This window comes from Brassica napus, chromosome C7 (genome assembly GCF_020379485.1).
Source record: "Brassica napus cultivar Da-Ae chromosome C7, Da-Ae, whole genome shotgun sequence".
Classification (NCBI taxonomy): domain Eukaryota; kingdom Viridiplantae; phylum Streptophyta; class Magnoliopsida; order Brassicales; family Brassicaceae; genus Brassica; species Brassica napus.
In genome coordinates, this window is record NC_063450.1 from 27,175,733 (window position 1) to 27,180,577 (window position 4,845).

Below are 4,845 nucleotides of genomic sequence, written 5' to 3' on the forward strand. Positions count from 1 at the left end.
TCTATTATATGTATGCATGCTCAGTTTTAATAAAACTATATGACAAACGGATGCATGGAAATGATCAGTTCATGATATGTGTATGATCTAACAATTTACTAATCCATGTTTGATCTAAGAGATGCTATCAGGTATGTATATATGATCAGTATATAATTCAATCATCACAAAATCAGTTTTCAAGGTTGGTTTTTAGATCAAGATAAATTTATATCATTTGTTCAAACTATAATGAACCGATTTCAAGGCCGGTTTAGATTTAGATAAATTTTGACAAACAACTATGTGATCAAATGATTTCAACTTAGTATTTATTTTAGCCTATGTCATAACTATTTAAATCAAGACTATAGGTTATAATATTTTGATAAATACTACCACGTCAAAGCTATGCATTTAAAACAATCATAAAAGATTTAAATTTTGATTAGTTACAATATAAAACATCAATGGTCAAAGATATGCATTGATTAGGATTTAAGTTTTGATATCTTTGGGTTTGACTGAAAGATTATGGCTAAAAAGATTGTGGCCGAAAAAGGTCATGGCCGGAAAAAATCATGGCCGGATTTGGATTTAAGGGTTCAGCCGATTATTGCTTTGAGTTTAGGGGATTGATAAAAATCAAGCAAAAAGGATTTAGGGAATTGACATGTATAATGGCCATCAAGATATAATCCGGTTATAAATCAAACAAGGGGATTTGAGATTTTGATGTGGATAAGGGCCGATTTGGATCGGTAAGCACATTGAATGGGATTAAGATTTTGATGGCCAACTTATTCATCCGGCTATACAGCCGGTAATACGGCCAAACAAAGATTATGGGTTTCAATCCTTTAGTCAATCCGGATTTAAGGCCGGATCAAAATAGGAGAAAGAGGAACCGATTTTAAGGCTTGCTAGCTAAAAGGGGTTTATGATTTTCTTTAATATCTTTTATAATTTCAAATAGTTCTTAGAAACAAGATTCATATAGATCTTAGATTATTAATAAGTTTTATAAGTTTTTAGAGATTCTTAGATCTTTAGAGATTCAAATAATTTTAGAATCAAGATTCATATAGATCTTAAATTCAAGATTAATATTTGTGATAATTTTAGATCTATAGATTTTTATAAGTTTTATGATTCAAATAGATCTAATAATCAGGATTCAGATATGTGGTGTTTTTAGATTTTATGGATAGATTAGTTTACCTTTTAGAAAACACCAAATTGATCTGAATGGACCACCGTGAGAGAGAGCTGATCCGCGGATGAGCTGGTTGAGAGAGAGGTGAAGGAGCTGGCCGGAAAACCGTGAGAGGGATAGACTTGGTCGGCGGAGCAAGGCTGAAGGCCGGAAGAGATGGCCAGAAAAGAGATGATCGCTGGCGGATGGGATTTCTCAGGTGGAGAGAGTCTCGTGTTGATAACGTGTTAAGATTTAAGAGAATTTGTGAAAATGTGCCGTATATTTCTTATTGCTTACACCACTATATATAGTGGTTCATACAAGATGGAGTCAAAGTGAGAAATAATTACAAAGATACTCTACATAATGACGTGGTCAAACTCATAAAGACTAAGGTTGAATGGATCTTCAATGTGGCTAGATGTAAACCCCCAATAGACTCTAGTCTTGAACTTGTATGGTCTAGGTTATGGACCATCCACTTCATGATTCATAACAATTTGCATATTATTCACATATGATCACAAAATTTTTTTGCGTTTTAGATATTTCCCTCGTCTATTTTATCTGATGTCGAGTATTCAATACATTTCATATCATGTTAATTTGACTTCTTATGAAATTGTGTTATATGATGATATATTACATTTTTTGTTTACATATTATAGCAGACAAGCACATATGTGGATGTATATTATATTTTTTGTTTACATATTATAGCAGGCAAGCACATATGTGGATGTCATACAAAGAAAGGAACAATCACACTAGAATTTGAAAAAAATGTCAAGTAAGAAATGGAAATTAAGTAATGGTCAGAATTAGAAAGACACATTATCCTAACTCTTTGTTTTATCGACAATTTAAATCAATAAAAAAGAGAGAAGCAGAGGTGGCGATGGATGAAATGCCAGACAGATCTGAGCCGTTGGATGAGAAGAGCCTTCTCGTCTAATCGTTTTTTTTTTGTTCTTGGTGGGATGTGTCTGACACTTTTGTCCTTCCGGTTCAAACTCTAAACAGTGGTGGCGAACCTAGAGCCGTCGATGAAATAGTAGCGTGGACCTTCCGTGTCCATAGGTCAACGTTTATTTGCCACGTTACGTGCCGTGAACCAAGAAATAATATTGGAGTGCGTTTATAGTTGAAGATGACCCAAGATATAATAAACAGAAGTTCGTTTATAGTTTTTTCCTTCTTCTTTTTTGGTGTAATAGTTTTTTTTCTTTTGCAAAGGAAGTTCGTTTATAGTTGGACAAATCTCCAAAATAGCACATTTCTAAGTTTATATTACAAAAATAACACTCAAAAACTAAAATGACCAAAATAGCATTTTATCTTTTGAAAAATTTAAAATTTTTTTATTTTTCAAAATTTGAAATCTTATCCTCAAAATCTCAATTCTCAACTCTAAACCCTAAAACCTAAACTCTAAACCCTAAACCCTAAACCCTAAACCCTAAACCCTAAATCCTAAATCCCACCCTTTAACTCTAAACCCTAAAACCTAAACTCCACCCTTAAACTCTAAACCCTAAACCCTAAACTCTAAATCCTAAATCCTAAACCCCACCTTTTAACTCTAAACCCTAATGTCTACACTAATTTACTATAATGGTATAAACATTTATTTATTTCTTTTGATAAAATATTAAATGCTATTTTTGTGACTTTTGAACTTGAGTGCTAGTGTTGGAACAAAAACTTGATTTAATGCTATTTTTGTCCTTTTCTCTTTATAATTGAACCAAATTAAATTTGTAATTTCAACCCATGTAGGCTTTTAACCTGTTAGATTTAGTAAGTCAAATAATGTAATGTGTATGTGTGCGGCATCGTTATACCTTTTAGCCTGTTAGATTCTCTGGTAAGTAGGCTGAGAAAGTGAGAATCTCTCTGTACTTTTATGTCATTATGGGAAATAATGCATTTCACTTTTATTTGGTAATCGGAGGGTTATGTATCAAACAAATTTGTATATGTCTTGCTTCGTCGGAGATGAGTGAAGTCCCTCAAACAAAATTCAAATATATGATATCATCTTGTTACTATCTAGTTAACAAAAAATGTGAAAGTCTTAGTTATACATTATGAGAGAGTACTATAATTATTTTGAGGGTGGATCATTGTTTTTGTCCAATGGATCGCTCGTGTTATTCAACTAATGATTTCTAAATATCTTCTCAAATCATTGCCTGCCTCTGCAAGAGTTGCATAATCAAAAGTTGGACTTGGACAAGTGAGGACTTTAACCAAAATTAGAGTTAAGAATTATCTCAAATCAACTAAACTATTCTGAAGGTTAAAAAAAATCTTATCAAATCATCACTTATTTTTTCCGTTTTTTTTAGAATCATACCAACATCAGCTATATTTACTCAAACTCTCTTTAAATCCCACAATATCTAAAATCCATCAAACCATTCTTAAATCATTAGTTCAATACACCCTCCTAAATGATGAGTGATTTACACTCAGAGGCAGTTAACAATTTTTTATAACATTCTAGGACAGTTTGTGCTATTTGGGTAGTTTTTATGTGAAAAGACTCAATTTGCCCTCTATAAAACGTAACCAGTTGATTGTGTTTTAGTTAGGTGGGTTTTATTTGGTTTGTCTTTTGAAATTTGAAAATCAGTGGTGGACCCGAGGAGAGATACAAATCAGATCTAATTATCTGAACGTGTAAAAACTATACTTTCTTTTACTTTTTCGTAACTTTTACAGAGGAAAGAAAGAGAAACCCAAAGGTCGACGAAGAAGACGAGATATGGCGGCAAATTCTTGCGAAAAAAATTGTGAGATAGTTGTTCCGAGAAAGATGTCAGAGCCGGAGCCGGAGCCGTCATGAGAAACAAAAGGACGGCGGTAAGTGTTCCGACGGTGTATTTGTTTCTGGATCTTAAAGGAATATGTTTTTAGGGTTTTTTTTTTTTACTTTTTTGAGTAGAAACGGTGGAAAATGAACGAGCGGCAGCAAACTCTATTCTTAAAGGAGTATGCTTCTTAGGACTACACAATTGGAGCAGAGAACGAACGACGATTTTACTGAGAGAACGGTGGCAAAATCTATTCCGGAAGAGATGTCAACGAGACGAAGGCGACATGAAAAGGAGAAAGTCCATGGTAAGATATAAGAACATTGAGAGAATGAAGGTTATTGGTCAACATTCTCTTCTTGGTGTCTGAGAAAGCAGTGATTTTCATAGATTCATTATTAGCCTGATGAGCTCCTGTAAGAATCCGTTTTGATTCAGATTTTTCTTTTCTTAATTTTTTCTTTTGTTTAAAAAAATATCTTACTTTGATTCTATTTATTTTGGTTTCTCTTCTTTTTGTATCAGATCTGGCGAGAAGGCTCTAATATTTGATAGATGAAGGGGAATGTGGGCAAACAAGCTCTAATATTTGACAGATGAAACAAAAGAGGGATAAAAAAAGTAGTTCAACGTTGTCCATATGTACGCTCTATGGTATGCCCCCATTTACAGTCATTAATCCATAGACCATATGTACAATATTAAAACAATGTCCATGTGTACCAATTTGTCCCCATGTACACTTATTAAGCCATAGTCTATACGTACACTATTAAAACATTGTTCATTGTCCATAATCACCTTATTTTTTGTGATCACATAAAATGGAAAACAACAAAAGTGTTTAAA

At 33.1% G+C, this 4,845-nt stretch overlaps 1 long non-coding RNA gene across 2 annotated transcripts; it reads left to right on the forward strand.

Annotated features, from left to right (window-relative positions):
- Positions 1-2,757: 2,757 nt before the first annotated feature.
- LOC106374468 lies at positions 2,758-4,845 on the forward strand. Of its 2 annotated transcripts, XR_001274961.3 has the most exons (3): positions 3,768-4,045; positions 4,128-4,412; positions 4,522-4,845. It is a non-coding gene; the product is annotated as an uncharacterized LOC106374468 (long non-coding RNA). The 2 variants fall into 2 exon arrangements; XR_002658286.2 differs by having other exon boundaries at positions 2,758-4,045; positions 4,128-4,845.